The sequence below is a fragment of the Struthio camelus genome, chromosome 3 (genome assembly GCF_040807025.1).
Source record: "Struthio camelus isolate bStrCam1 chromosome 3, bStrCam1.hap1, whole genome shotgun sequence".
Taxonomy (NCBI): Eukaryota; Metazoa; Chordata; class Aves; order Struthioniformes; family Struthionidae; genus Struthio; species Struthio camelus.
Genome location: NC_090944.1, coordinates 41,703,796 through 41,719,539, shown reverse-complemented (window position 1 = coordinate 41,719,539; position 15,744 = coordinate 41,703,796). Strand labels below are relative to the sequence as shown.

The 15,744-nt window shown below is 37.6% G+C and overlaps 1 protein-coding gene across 40 annotated transcripts in view; it reads right to left on the bottom strand.

Annotated features, from left to right (window-relative positions):
* RIMS1 (regulating synaptic membrane exocytosis 1) overlaps positions 1-15,744 on the bottom strand; it is a 361,088-nt gene that overhangs the window by 208,354 nt on the left and 136,990 nt on the right. Inside the window, exon 1 of one of the 40 annotated variants that reach the window (XM_068937522.1) lies at positions 2,578-2,626. The exons of the other annotated variants lie outside the window; for them this stretch is intronic. The gene's annotated coding sequence lies outside the window, so the exon portion shown is untranslated. Of the gene's footprint in view, positions 1-2,577; positions 2,627-15,744 lie in introns of those variants that run through there. 40 annotated transcript variants of the gene reach the window in all.

Sequence of the window (15,744 nt, the reverse complement as noted above, 5' to 3'; positions counted from 1 at the left end):
AAAAGCCAGACTCTACACTTCAAGTCTATATACAGTACAAGACAGTCTTATGCACAGGAGTAAGTAACAAGAGAAAAAATAAGAGGTTAATCAGGAAACTGAAGTGCACGAATGTTAAAAAATGAAGACGAAGACAAAAGGAGTTACTATGGCAGAAGACCAAAGAAGAACAAAATACCTGAAGAAAATAAAAGTGGTAGGAATTTTTTCAGAAATAAAGACAGAGATGCAAGGGAAAAAAGGCTGAAAGCTAACTGTGAAAATAAAAAAGAAAACCTATGAGTTTAATGTGGATAGAGGTAAAAGAATGAGTAAAATTCTAAAGTAAGAAGATCAGTAAGACGACAAATGTTAGAACGAAAAATATGCTTGAATTGTTATCTCTGTGTAAGCACAAGAATGATACACTGAAAAACTGAAAAGCAACCACTGCAGGAGAAAAACTGCAACAGGACAAGGCGCCGCTAGGGAGCTCTCTAATTCTGTGGTGGGTGGGAGGGTGGGGGGGGAGTCCATGGCCGATAAGGTAAGATGAAAATGCTGAGGCGTTCTGCATATTCAACATAATTCAGATTTATTTAAAATACCCTAGAACAGACCAGCTGCTTCATTCTGAAGAACACCTAAGAGCTTCCAATACCATTTCTGCACTGTCTGACCATACCACACTCATCATCAAACTCTCTTCTCCCTGTATCTGTACTGTGCTTTTATCGCAAGAAAACTGTAATATTTCTTCTATTTAAGAAAGATAATAAAATAGCAATTAAAATACTTGAAATAATTCACAAAAAAAATCTAATCAAAAGCTACAATTATTCCAGCAGTGGCACAAACATGTCTTACGTTAAAAATACACAGATAAGTAGTTATCCTCAGTAGGATAATAGGAACAACAACTTCTTCAAAAATAAATGCTAGTCTTTTAAAAAAAATCCCTTACTTCTAAAGTATCATATTTCCTCCATCTAATTTATATCTCCAAACAGAGATTTAGTCTGTCAGACAAACAGAACACCATTATATACATAATCAAATAGATTTTTAGTCTATGTGGTCTTATCATTACAGGTATTTCAAATGCTGGCAAAACTAAAAGGAAAAAAACTTTAAAAAATGTCTTGACAGATGCTAGCACAATTGTTCGCTCATTAGACAGTACATGTGTGCATGCACATATGTTTGTGTATAAAATTATTGCAATGCTATAAACCAAAGCCATTAACCAAAAATATGCCATTGCTTATACTTTACTTGTTTACAGAAATGTTAAAAATAAGTTTTACTAAAAATTACATGAACTGGAGTTTGTTTAAAGGAGGGAAAAGAATACTACAGTATAATTGAAATATATGCATGCATGCACATTTAAAGTAGTAAAAATGGTGCTAGATTTTCTTCACAATTGAATGCATTTGATAATTCAAAGTACATATCAAGTATGCAATAAATTTTTAAAAAATTACATAATCACCTTTGCTATTGTAACTACTTTTCATGGAAAAGATTGTGAAATTCAAAGAAATAGGAACAGCTAACGCACAAACAGACACAGATAAATACAGATTACAAAAAGGAGAAATACTAGACATGTAAATACAAAAATATTTTTCCACAGCTGTCTTTATATGCTGCTGTTTGGACACAAAATACATACCAGTCACCCCAGATTACACATGTAGGAAATCTGCATTATACTCACACAGAAGCTACGCTACCATCCCTGTTCAGGATTCTCTTCAGGACTTAATAAATGCTATGTTTGCCTGGAGCTATATTCGGTCCAAAGGGAAAAATGGTAAAAGCCTTTCTTTAACAGGAAAAAAATCCCAAAACTTGAGGTGCTATAACAGTTTCAGTAATAAAACTGCATATTGAAAAACATTTTTAGAGAAGTATGTGGAGCAAGCAATCTAGCAGCATGCAGGAATTATATCCTGATTGAATATACTGGGATGTGGTCCAAACTAATCTAAACTAAAGCAGGTCTGTGTAATAACTTATCTTAACAATCCACAGATGTTAGGCAACCAAACAAATGCTCTGATGAAGGATTACAGTGCTCTGATGTGGCTTCTGGACCTCCATGCAATGCATCAGTAAAATGAAGAGTATTAGACAATTTTACTCTGGCCTGTCACTTCAAAAATCGTTTCGATTTACTTTTTTCTGGATGGTGAGCTCTGATGGAGCACTATAGTAAGTCATTCAGGACATCCATAGTCTGATTTTTGACGCTGGTCTGTTTCTGGTTTATTGTACCCTTGCATAAATCACTGCATATCTGCACATGAAGATATTAAGGAGAACTACTAAAGGGATACTCCTCATTCAAAGAGTTCATAGGCACAGCTCCAGAAAAATGTGCATTTTCACAGCATAGCAAGGGGTTCTAGGCTTTACTGCTACATAACAAAAACCAAGTGGCACATACAGGACTTGGCAGAGGTGGGCCAACAACGCCCACACAGAATCACGTAGAAAACATTACAGGCTGCGTGAAAACATGCTAGCATGCTTGCCTTCATGTGGAATATGGTGTATTTCATTCACAGAAAAAATATTCCTCAAACTTACTCTTACAGGTACTGTTGAATGTGATCCATAATGAGTAGGAACAGTTTTCCTGTACTAACACAACATGAAATTCCAACTTGAAAGATCCCACAGTAAATAATATATACAACTATATACACAAAGAAAATGACCATTTTCAGTTACAAAAATAAGAACATTTCTTTAAGATTATTATATTCACAAGCTATATTTTAGAACGGAGAAAAAGGCTTCTTTGAATTCTGATTTGATGACTTCCTTCCAGACATGCAGTGGGATGCTAAAGTCACGTTAGAGGGAAAATAAACTTTATACCGAATTTGTTGGACACCTGGCAAGAAAAATTCTCGCTGCGGTCAGTACAATTTCCCCAGATATCCTATATGCAAACCCAGATTCTTAGGTGCTTTCATTATGTACACATCCCTTCATGGTCTGTGAGTTTGGGAATGACAAACTCACAACCTACCGACTCCCACGCATTCTGCTTCATCTATGTACAGGAAATCAGCCTCACCAGCTGTGGTAAGAGGGCAGGCCACAGGCTATTCCTTACTGAACCTTCATTCTATCATTATAGTATTTCCCTTCTGAACGGTGTATACGTAGTTTCCTATCAGTTTATTGCTTTTACTCATGTTCCTTTAGCCTACTTCTTCTATGCACTTCTAGAAGACTTCAGTTACTTCAAGCAGACCCAATCAGGCAGACTCTCTTCTCTGCTTGAGGCCCCATTAACTTCAGTGGAGCTCTCCTACATCCTACAAGCTGTATCTTGAAAGTCAGAGGGAAGGAACATTATCAGTTTTCTCTTATGAAACTTTTCATTCATAGAATCAAGTTAGACCAAAGGTCACTTAATTTTTCTGTGGTATGTATAGTAAACCATGGAATTAGTATAAAATGAATTATGTAACGTAACCCTAGCTAAAGTTTCATGACTGCTTCACTCCATGAAAATTTGAATAAATGCAGCTGAAAATCTACTTGAATCCCTCCACTCAAAACAAATCCAAAATCTAAATAAATAAAACAAGCAAATCAAGTCCCTTTGTTATGAAAATGTGCTTTTGAATCCACATCTGCATTAAAAACATTTTTCAAAACTGTACAGGCAATTGAGTCCATCCAGTGGCTTCTGACCACCAAAAGGGAAAGTCTTCTCACCACCTCCCTCCTCTAACACTATTCTCTCTGTCCTGGTTTGTCCTCTCCCTTTCCTGGTCTTCCTCTTCCTTTCTCTAAGGTACATAGTACCACATGCACTCTTGTACCACCTCTCTTGATGATCAAGTCCTGCTGGGAGCCACTTGAACTCAAAAAATGTAGTAGAAATATACCTGTCATTTTTTGTTGGGTTCATTTTATGTCACATCCATTTTTATCATGAGTAGTGAAACCACATGGCCAGGAATAAGCAGGCAAATGGGGAGAAGAGCAAGTATTTTCCATGGCAGTGGCTTACACTCTCTTATAAAACTATATCCTAAAGCCATATCAATACCAGTAAATGACACCTGGACAGAGATGTTTTCAAAGCCAAATGACGCGAAATAACACACACCTATACACCTATACTAGGATTTCTGCTATATTTTAAAAACAGATGGCTGCATACAAACTACCTCCTGGGAACAGGCCTTGGAGCACTCCAACTCCCAGGCCACCAGGAACACTTGATGAGTCTCAAGTGCTAGCCAAAATCTTGTCAAGGAACCTTCAGTTTACTTATTTATTGCCCAGCTTACTAGTTCAGGTCCTCTAACATCTAGGAATGGTCCCAGATTTGTTTAATTTGCTCGTACAGAAGTAGCTTAGGAATCTAGTTCCTGCTTTTGCTGAAGCCTCTCCTCTGGCACAAAGGGTTCAAAAGGACAATAAAATTCTCTAGCTGAACTGAAGCAGTACGCAGAAGACAAAAAACAGAGCCAGGTGACTGTTTTGCCCACACTGGTATTCATCAGACATAAGAGGCTCGGCCATTTCAGGACTGTGACATAAAGCACCATCTTAGCATTCTTTGTTCTTCCATTCCTGTGCAGAGCTGTTCTTCAGAACTTAGGTTTCCAGCTTGATATTTTTACCCTGATTTAGTAAAAAAAATGATGCTCATGCAGACAAGTAGGTTGGTCCCTTCCTCTTTCTCTCTCCATACCCTCCAAAAACGTTTTAAGCCACTGGACAACTGCAATAAAATTTTATACAAACACAGAAGCCTTCAAGGTATTATGTTCTTAAAAGTCTCATGAAATAGGCAGCTCTGTAAAAGCCCTATAAATATTTCATTAGTGCAATCCTTTGAGGATCACAGAATCTATGTAGCAATTCAACCTCAAGACGTGTTCATAAGGAAAGAGGCCCACAGCTCATAGAACTACTTGTCATCTTAAACTTTGTGTTGTCATTTAAATGTTTGCACTGACAACGTTTATGAGGTAGCTTTAAAAGCTTCCCATATTGGAATTTTCCCCTTTTACCAGAGATATCGTTTCATACTCTTTTTCCGCTTGCCTTTCATAGTTAAATAACTGAGATGTTAACTTTCCAAATCAAATCCTCTGTGCACGATTAAGGATGACAGGAAGACTCTTAAATTTCTATGTCTACATGTAGATGCCCATAGGCATGCCAGGTATTTAACTTCCCATTACTGTCAACTGACGTCTAGAGAATCAAAGGAGAACCCACTCACCCTGAAGTACACGTATCAAAATAAAATGAAACCATTTTCCTAATCATAGGCTAGTGTCATTAGAGATATGTCAGCATACCCCACCTGGCTGCCACATGCCACTTAAAAACGGCACAAGCCTGCCACAAGACCTCTGTCACATCTGCCAGCCATATGCATATATCTTATACCAAAGGACATCAAGAATGGCATGAGAGATCTACTTTTAAGCAACTGAAACCTATGTTAATCTCAAGAAACTTATTCCTGGCCTATGTTTCTAAACCCACAATTACAAACTACCAATAAAGACATGCAAAAAACATGCAGTGGAGTAATAATTCAAGGAGTTAACACCAGAAGTTTTTAAGACAGTTTTGTTGACGTTGCTGCTAGCAGCAGCATTACTAGTCATTTTAAGATACAATTAAAACAGAAAATAACTAACTTTCTACACAGGCCTTGTTGACAAAATCTCTCAGATGCAGCTGCCCATCTTTCTGAAAGCTCCCAACAACTACCACAAAAATTAAACATTCTCAAAAGTAATTCTGCAGCAAACTGAGAATCAAAAGTGATAAATTCAAGTAATCATAAAGGGAACATAGGAAAGAGTACCTCTAAAATAGCCCACATCCAGATTCAAGTGAGCATCACAACGTGCTTCTTTGAGAATGCTGCAGAATCTCCAGCCTCTGCAGTTCAAGTGAGGAAGAAACCAGCATCGCTAATGGAGAATTAATATTTTTTGTCTAAAAATTCATACCAGCCGTTTTTCATGCCGTAGTTTTAAAATTTCTCTCCCTACAAATATTTCTTCATCTACTGTACAAATAAATGAATTAACACACTTCACTAAGCTCATACTACAAAAATTGCATTGATTGACTTTGTTACAGTTGTGATCCTATAAAGCAAGACTACAGCTTGGACAAATCTGTGAAATCCTGACCTCAGTCTGTGAAATCCTGACCTCAACTTCCTTGCAGCTCTGCTTTTTGTGTTTGGTATGCCTGTTTTTAGGTCTGCTTCTAACTAAAATGTTCAAAACTTATAAACTTATGAGGGAAATGGAAGAGACTATCATAGTCAAGAGACTACCAGCAGAAGGGGGGAAAGGATGAAAGGGGAGTTTTGTCTCAAACTTGGCTGGTTAAAATTCAAAGGGACTCAGGAAGTAGTACTCAATAGTTGGGGCTGATTTGTTCTGGGCTTGAAAATTTCATTTTTGGAAACAAATCAAACCCTTGAGAAAATTTTATGGAGTGTCAGACAGTACGGGCTTTATTCATCCACAGGTGATCATGATAAGGCTTAGACCACTTTTCTTGACACTCGTCAACAGTCCTAAACATCCCAATGGTTTGATTCATCCCCAGTTAACCTTATGGCATGTAATGCCATTCTTTCCATATTGCTACACTCCTTCCCCCCTTACTCATCTTGTTGATAATACCTAGTTTCATTCTTGGTCTTTTTACTTCCTCAGGAACCGTAAAATTAACTCCCAACACTAATCACACTGCTTCAGAAAGCTCTGTTTGTGCTTTCACATTTTCCTCATAAATTGATCTATCAATTTCTCTTTCAATTTAGTTTCTCTTGCCTGAACTTCCTTCAATTTTTTAGTATCTTTCTGGTAATGTAGTATCCGCAAATTACTAGTCATACTTTCCATAATATCAGTCTCCATTTTCCACAGACCATTAGACTACACTAGAAATCATTAGGTCCTTTTTGTTCCTTCTTCTAATCATACAAAACAACAAAAAGATTTGTCTAACTATTTGAACATTTGGCTGCCTTGATGAGCCACAGAGGCATCAACTACACTCCTTTTAATCACTATGGTTTCCATTGTTACAGATATACACAGAATATCAACAAAAATACTTTTTAAAATGACAGAAGTCTAACAAAATAAGATAAATGGCATAAACAGCTTACAGTTAGTACTGCTATCAAATTTTAGTTCTCATTCAAAAGATAGAGATCCCACCAGAAGCTTTCTACTCCATTTATCAACTCATATCATTACAAATTGTAGTAAAAGTATACCCACAGAACCAGTTTGTCTTTAACAGTGCATGAGCGTGTTTATCTTTTTTGCAAAAGCTTACATTACAACAACATTATTTATGTTTCTGTGCTATTCTTTCATAAAAACTGTGTCCAAAAAGCTAGCAGAGAGGCAAGGGAGGATTTTTTAATAGAATAAAAAATAATTCATGAAGAAAAATTGGAAATGTGTAGACGCAGAGAAGTGGTAAAGAAGATGAGTCAAAATGGAAACACAGTTAAACGGCAGAGTGGAATTCTTGAGGTAAAAGATAAAATCTTGGAAGCAACAGTGAGTGGGTCAAGTGAAGGAGTTTATAAGAGACTTGATAAGCATGAGCTAAATTCTGATTTTCTCAAACTCCAAGAAAACAAAGAAAACATAATATTGCCCAGAAAGCCTGTAGAGTCTACAACCTCGAGATATTCAAAACCTAACTGGACATGGCCATGGCAGTCTACTCTAGTTGACATGCTCTGAGCAGGTGGTTGGACCAGACAGTCTCTAGAGGTGCCTTCCGACCTCAGCTATTCTGTGATTCCGTATGAATGAAGTACTGAGAAATCTAAATATCTTAACATTACAGATTTTTAACTACATTAACTATTACTACATTCATAATTCTCCACTGCTAGAAGGTCTGCCTCTTTGTTGCCTCACTATCTACATAGAGTTCAACCTTAAAGCAAATAATGCATAAAATCTGAAAAGTTCTCAGTGAGAGAGACACTCTAGTCACAAAAGTGGCTACGTAAGCCCACAGCAGTGAATAAGCCGATGTATTTTCTTCCAGGAGTGCATGACAGTCTATAAACAAAGCTACTTCCCTCAGCTATCCTGGAGTTGTAGATTACCACCACCACTTCTTGGTGCAGTGACTGAGTGTTTGAAAGCCTCCCATATGAGTGAGCGAGAACTAGATCATCTTAAACTTATAATACACAGTCTCTAGTGATTTTGTTTATTTTGTGTTGAAATAAGGTGTGAAAAGCTGAAGGTGTTCCCTCTAGATTCACCAGAGAAAGTCTGCTAAGACTTAAACTAGGGGTCCCCAATCTGTGAATGCGCATTACTTGTGAGCGACTCAGAGGAACACAGTGGTCTCAACAACTACTAGGAGCAGGGGGTGACAAGGAGGCCTGTTCGGGTGGCTCTGACTGCAGAGACAATGCAGGGGAAAGAGCAGTGGACACGAGAGAGAAGTGAAGTTTACAGAAACTGCTTGGAAGAGACTGGGGAGCCGAGAGTGACTGAGCGCTATGCAGACAGGATGTAAAAATCCAGGGGTTGTGAGGAAGAGTATGGTTATAGCCTGGGAAAGTAGGGATAGAAAGCAGCAGAGGAAGGCTGGCAGGTCAAGAGTTCCCCACTGGGAATGTCTCATGAGTTGAACGGATAGCAGAGCGACAACTGTGTTAGGACAAAGATCCTTCCTGATGACATGAGAAAAACTACCTGTCCAGGGAGCATAAGGAAGTGTATGCAGTGCATATCTGTCCGTTTAAACAAATACCCGAAGCACCACGGCTGGGAGGAGAGGGAGCAAATTTTTGTCACACTGCAGAATAATTTCGTTGCAGTGATCTCTGCTGTGCAGCTTGACTGAGGCCTTCTCTGACTATCCTGATTGACTGTCTGTGTACGTGCTGCCTTGCAGGCAATCAAGGTGGATGATTACTAACTCTGCTTACCCAGAATTTCCTTCTGTTCCCCACCAACTCATACACTGGGAAATTCTGGCTGCTGAGCTTTGCATAGAGCTCCCACACCCCCAGTTCCACATGAAGCCTAGATAAGACTCTCAAGAGCCTTATAACCAAGTTGTGAAACCAGGTCTCTAGTTTGCACGTGATTCAGTGAGGGAAAAGGTGGCACTGAAGGTATGCCTCCTCCTGCGCCTGCAAGCCCAGCACACAGCCCAGGCCAACCACTGCTGCCAGGGACAGTGAGGGCCCCTGCTGCTGCCCCTCAGAGGCTGAGAGCCAAACAGAGATGCTGAAATCCTCCCCAACTGATCTATTACAAATACTCTTTAATATCACATACAGATACAATACTAAACACAAGCCAAATAAACCTATAAATAAACTGAATAATGGTACCATTCTACCAATTTGACCCTTTGTGTTTTAATATTTTTAAGTGAATGTAAGCATGTTCATAGTGAAACAGCAAAATTGTATTAAATGACAGTCGCACATCATTGGTTTTAGATTATTCATATGTAGCTGGTGCATTCAGTCTTCAGAATTAAAAAAATATCACCACAGTGGAAATATATATACACAGAATTTTGCAAGTTTTGGGAATGTTAAGTATCATACGGCACCTACTTATACAAAACTATTTTACAGCAGTTAGTACTGCCCAGTAAGGGTTTTTGACAGAACATAAAATAGGATTATGCCCTATATATGATAAACAAATTCATGATGTAGCTTCCTTCACGTAACTACATATACTTATGGTTTTTATGTTATTTGCAAGGCCTAAACTAGTATCTGAAAATGCATGGAGTGTTTATATTACAGAAGGCACATTTTCCCAACTTGGATATGATCACTGTAGCTTCTTAAATATTTGTAACAGCTATTTTGAAAACAAACATATGCTTCTTTTTTATGTGATATTCTGCCTTATCAGCAGTCTGACCTCCACTTCTGCAAAAGCTATGTTATTTGCAGTTATGCCCTTACCGCAAGGATGACAAAGACTTTTTTTTTTAATTTCATCTTTGTTGATCCTACCTTCTGGGATGTCCATGGTCCTTTCTCTTAATTCTCCCACCTCTTGCTCCAGGTGCAGAGTCTGAGGCTAAGTTGATTAAGTCTGTGCTGTCTGTGCTATCTGTGCTATCAAGCTCGAGCACAAAGGAACCTCAGTAAATCTGGGATGGAAGATTTGAGGAAGGGGAAGAGAGCATGTCAGTGTTCTACAACAGAATTGAGTCGATATCTAAGATTAAAAAAATGGGGAAAAGCAATATATTTTTGGTAAGGAAAAGTGTAGATTTTTAGGAGAGTAAAGACTGCAGGATGACTGAGAAAGGGGTAAACAACTGTGAGACTGAACATGGAAGATTCAGAAGATAAGAAAAAGGAAAATAGGGCAGGAAAATGCAGTAGGAGTTTCATGCCAGTTTAAGAATATCTTAAGTTTTTGAACTGATCTAAACAATGCACTGTTGACAGCCAATCCACAGACCATCATTGGTATCAGTTTCAGAAGTCTGCTGTCGGTATTTTACAATACCACTGGCAGATCACACATGGAAAGAAGGGAGTTTCAGTAAGGTAAGAAGATGTAAAGCAGTGCAGAACATTACAGCTGGGAAATTCAAACAGTGATGGTATTTCATTATCTGATGCGGCTACTGTTACAAAAACAGGTTCAAGAATTGAGATCAGAACTTTGCTAGATGATTAGACAACCATTCTGATCTTCTGCACTTACCTGCACATTCACAGATATCTAATGAGGCTTTGCATTTCCTAAACAAATAAGAGACATTGTGCAGTGATGACTTAAAGGTATGGGAGGAAGAGGTCACAGTTAAGTATATCCAGCCCTTTCAGCATCAGAAAAACAGAGATGTGTCCTCCATTCTGGTACAAATATAGCGATCATGAGCCATTGGCCCACATTTATATATTGGCAAAGACGTTTTGTGATCAAATGTACAGCCCAGATATAACGATATAACAGAAACAGGCAGTCTTTTGAGCCAGGTAACTGATCTATAGGTGTCAGGTTTCTGTGCACAACTGGAACTAACAGAAATTTAATGGGCAGCTAGATTCCTCTGAAATGCTGGCTCCCCAGGCACTTGCATCCTGTGCAGCAGAAAGAGCTACAATTTGAGCACCCGAGGAGGGAACAGCCTCATTACGTGCTTGGTAGAAGGCAGCCTTCCTTAACAGCTTCCAGAGCTGCTGGCGTGGAGCTACTGCTGCCTAAACTTTGATCCAGACATATTTAACCACTGAATTGTAGAGACATACACCTCCCTCTTCTTCCTATTTAAAACCGTAATCATCTTTCCTACATCTTAAGTGCATTTAATGTTCATTATTTAGTCATATTTAACATAACTGAACACTAAACACAAACTGTGAGGTTTGTAGGAAGCAGCAGTATTTATCAGCTGATCATGAGACACACCTGAAGAAACCCAGCTTTCAGACACACCGAGCTCTTTGCTGGATCCAGAAAGCTTGACCCTTTTTTTCCAGCTGAAAAGACCATTTTAATCCACCATTCCCAATAATCTTTTGTGCACAGTACCTTTCTTCCTAGTCCTGATTTGACCTGTGCATGTTCTCCTGGATGCATTTTAGAACATTTTTTTAATAATTCAGATCACATAACATACCTACCAGCGTCAGCCCAGCCAAACAAAACAACTTTGTTTATTTAAACCCAAAACAGACATAACAGACAAATCAGACAATTTCATCCTCATCCACAGACATGGGTTTTTATTTAGGGTTTTCTAGAAGATTTTATTCCATTAGTATCTGCAAGTTTATCTTGCATTAAAAATGCAAGTTTAACCATTCATTTATATTTCTCACTAGTTTACAATTAATTTCAACTCTATATTGAAATACTTTAATCAGGTCAATAGAGTACATATTAATAAGGTTAGTACTGTTCTACTCTGGTTGTCTCAGTAAGTTTTAGTGATTATACTAAAACCATGGGTTTATCCCAGCTTAAATACAACTGGTTTACTGGAGGTCAGACTCTTCTGGCTCTGTGCTCTTTAATAACTTTCTCTTAACCACTTCTGCTCTTTATTGTCTGTACACAAAAGAATATAGGGAAAGAAAGGAAGACTTGTGGGATGAGACCGGTAGAACAAAGAAAGCCCAAGAGGATAGGGACAAATAGGTGCAAAGGTTCAAAGTACGGTGAAGAGGAAAACAAATCTAAAGAGACAAGAACAAACGGAAGAGAAAATTTCAGAGAGAGACAATATGGAGAAAATGGGACAAATACGACAAATTAAAAAGGAAACAAGTTTGTTAGAGAAACAACAAAACGGAGACGTCTTGTTGTCACACTTCAGAAAGGTGAATTCATTTGAAACAGAGATGATGCATGGACAAATAACATTGATTTCAAAGGGAATGGTTCTTCCTTCCCCCAGATCTAAAATGATATTTTGGTTGATTTTTAAAAGTTTCATTCTACAGTTTTTCAGATGCTTTTAATTTGGTTTTAGAGGTCAAAAAAAAGGGAAGATATATGGGGGATTTGGGGCTTTCTTTCTCTTTAAACACAAATGCATTTTTGGTAAGCTTTATGTCTATTCATGCAAAATCAATCAACATTGACATTAATGAACCTACACACACGCACGTGCACTAAAACAAGCCACCTAACAAAAGAGCTTACTAAGGAAGCAGCCGTTTCCTTACAGTAGGCAACAGATTGAAAGGGGCAGATTGAAAGTGAGAAACGAAAGCTCTGAAGGGAAACACAGCAATTTGGGCTGCTTCTATAATAATCACTCAGGATTACCATCTTTTATTTACAAATCCTTTACTTCTTTTTGTCCTGCCTATTTTAAGTAAAAAAGAACTATTCTGAAGTTTCATGTTCAACCAATAGAAGAAACTTTTTTTTAACATTGGCGATAAGAGTATTTCTAGCTTTTGATTTATGCTTAAGTCTTGTTCTCTCTTCCTTTTTGAAGCATTTGCTGCTTCGATCCTGTCTGAATGTGAAGCTCGTTGCATAGAAGATGGACTATTGCATCAAGTTTTTATATGATTTTAATGGCTGTCTTTCAAACTAAATCAATGTAGAAAAGACTTTTTTCTTGTAGTTTCTAAATCTGTATATATTTATTTATCCTCCATAAGAAATATTACTATATATAGGCATGTAATCATTTTGCTTGAAATTGTTGCAAGCCATGTCACTTGGTGTGCAAGCACAAGAGATTTTTCTTTTTGAAACATTTATAGTATTTGCCACACTTAGTCACTCCAGAGAGTTTACAAGACAGAAGCCTGAAAGTTGCTATACAGTGTTTTAACCTTGAACACTTTTCTCTTTCCCTGTTGTTTGAAATACATGAATCATTGCACTTGTTTAATACAATACTATGTGACATTTAAAGTGGAAAAGGAAATTACTGGGCAGCTAATGTTAGCCATCCAAGAATGCTCATAGACCCAGAGGAAAAAGGCTAACAGCGTATGTACCTTTCAGCTATTCAGCAAGATAAACTGCTAAGAAATAGCAATTACGGTTAAAATATTTGCTGAGCAGGTTATATACTTAAAAGGACAGAAAAATAAAATCAAGAAGAGAAGCAAGGAGGAAAAGGTGATCTGTCAACTCATCACCTTTGTAATATCTACATTTATAACACAGATGCAGCCAAAAAATAGAGTTCTTAGTGGCATATGAACAGTTCTATAAAGAAACAATAAAACGCAGATTGCTGTCAAACAAGTGGAAGACTTAACCAAGTGAAAGGGTAGATAGCACAATATGTGTTATGAGTTTTGAGAAAACAGCCAGGATGGACAGCCAACTTGCCAGCAATGTAGGATGCTGTACATCAGGAAGCTGTTCTTTCCATAATTTAGCACTCCTAAAAAAAGGCTTTTTAAAAAAAGGTAGCTAAACACAAAATCTGATCTTTGTGGGACTTCAATAGAAAGACAATCATTTTTATGTGGACTCTTGTTTTGAATTAGCTCTGTGATTTATCATTTAACTAATTTTAATCCACTTGATAGCTACAAAGTTGCTTTTGTATCATGCTAGTTTATTAAACAAGGTAAGATGCTAAGTGCAGTATATGCACAAAATAAACAATAACATATTAACTCATAATGGAAGAAAAGAAGTTTGTAAGCAACACTAATAATAATAATATAATTTACAAATTTGCAGGCAATAATAGGAAAAAGTTGAGAACAAAATGAAAAATGAACACAAACTAATAAGGATGTTGACAAACTGCATATCACTGATTGTATAAAGTATTATCTCCCTTTAAAAAAGAAAAGGATTAAATGAGGATTTCAAGAGGACATCTTTCCAAAACAAAGTTTCAAAAATCTACACTCTTTACACTGAAAATGAACTATTATTTAGTGCATCAAATCACAGGATTAAATCCAGTAAATTCACTGAAGAAAGCAGTAACTATATACAAAGCTAAAAGCTAAGACTCCACAGCATCTAGTAGGACACTATTTGCCTATGTTTCCCACAAGCTAAACAGAGCCCTTAATCAATGCAGTTAACAGAGCTAGAGGCAGATTCAGAGCCAATTCAGTCTGATTCAGAGCAACTTGTCACTCGGAGGACACTGACTACATCGCCAGTAAGTGTAACACAAACTCTTTAGACACAGCTCACATATAACATTGGTTTTTCACCTGGAAATGCTTCCCACCCAGGCTGGCAGGTAAGTGTGTTGATCTAATCTCTCTTGGACACCCCAGCAGCCTCCACTTTACAGGTCTGCACAAGAGACCATGAAGGTAGCTCCTTTAATGTAAGCAACATACTCAACTGAACCCCAGCTGAACCATCAGAAAAACATATGCATAGATGTATACAGCAAAGGGGTATAACCTGCAACACAGGATATGCACAGATAGGTAAGAGTAACTTAATTTATATGCCGAAAGGATAGTGACAAAAAACAAAATAATACAGGAAAAGCAGGGGGAAGAAATCTTCCTCTATTTTAATTCACTACTCCAGCTTGTTGCTTTTCCTGCTACATTGTCCTTACACAGCCAAGAAGTTGTCCCTGTGGTTTCTTTAACCCACCCACAAAGATAGTCAGATCAGTCCCTGGAACGGGCTAGGAAAGCTGACTTCTCTACAGCTATAATGACCGACCCACATTATCCTAAGGGTTAAAGCTGTCAGGCTGTGAAAGGTCCTGTGAGTGGTTTGCTGGATTGATCTTCAACTGCCCTGTGTCCACTTGTAGAAGCTATTTGGCTAGAAAAGGTTACAGAAGAGAAAAAGGAGCCTGACTGATGCATGCCTATGTAAGTAAAAAAATACATTTGGTGGATGCATGCCACCAAATATTTGTAGAGGATCCTAGCAACATCTGGTCTACAATAATTATAATACATATTTCTCAAAATGCTCAACTTTTTACAACATAATAACCCCAATCATTTTCACAAAACTGATCAATAACAATTTTTTGCTATGGGACTCTGCTTTTTATGGACAAGGTAATTACAAATGTAATACATCACAGAGAAAAAACATTTAAACCTGTTGCATAAAAATTAGTTACTGCGTGTTTAGCTTAGTATACTGAAACTGCCCACTAAGTGATTAAACTTTGAGACTAAGGAACCTGTAACTCTTTGGAAATCTCAGTTTGTATTTAAACGTGATTCGGCTTTGTCTCCTGCTTAAGGAGATACAGATTACGTTTTCTGCAGATATTCACTTCTTA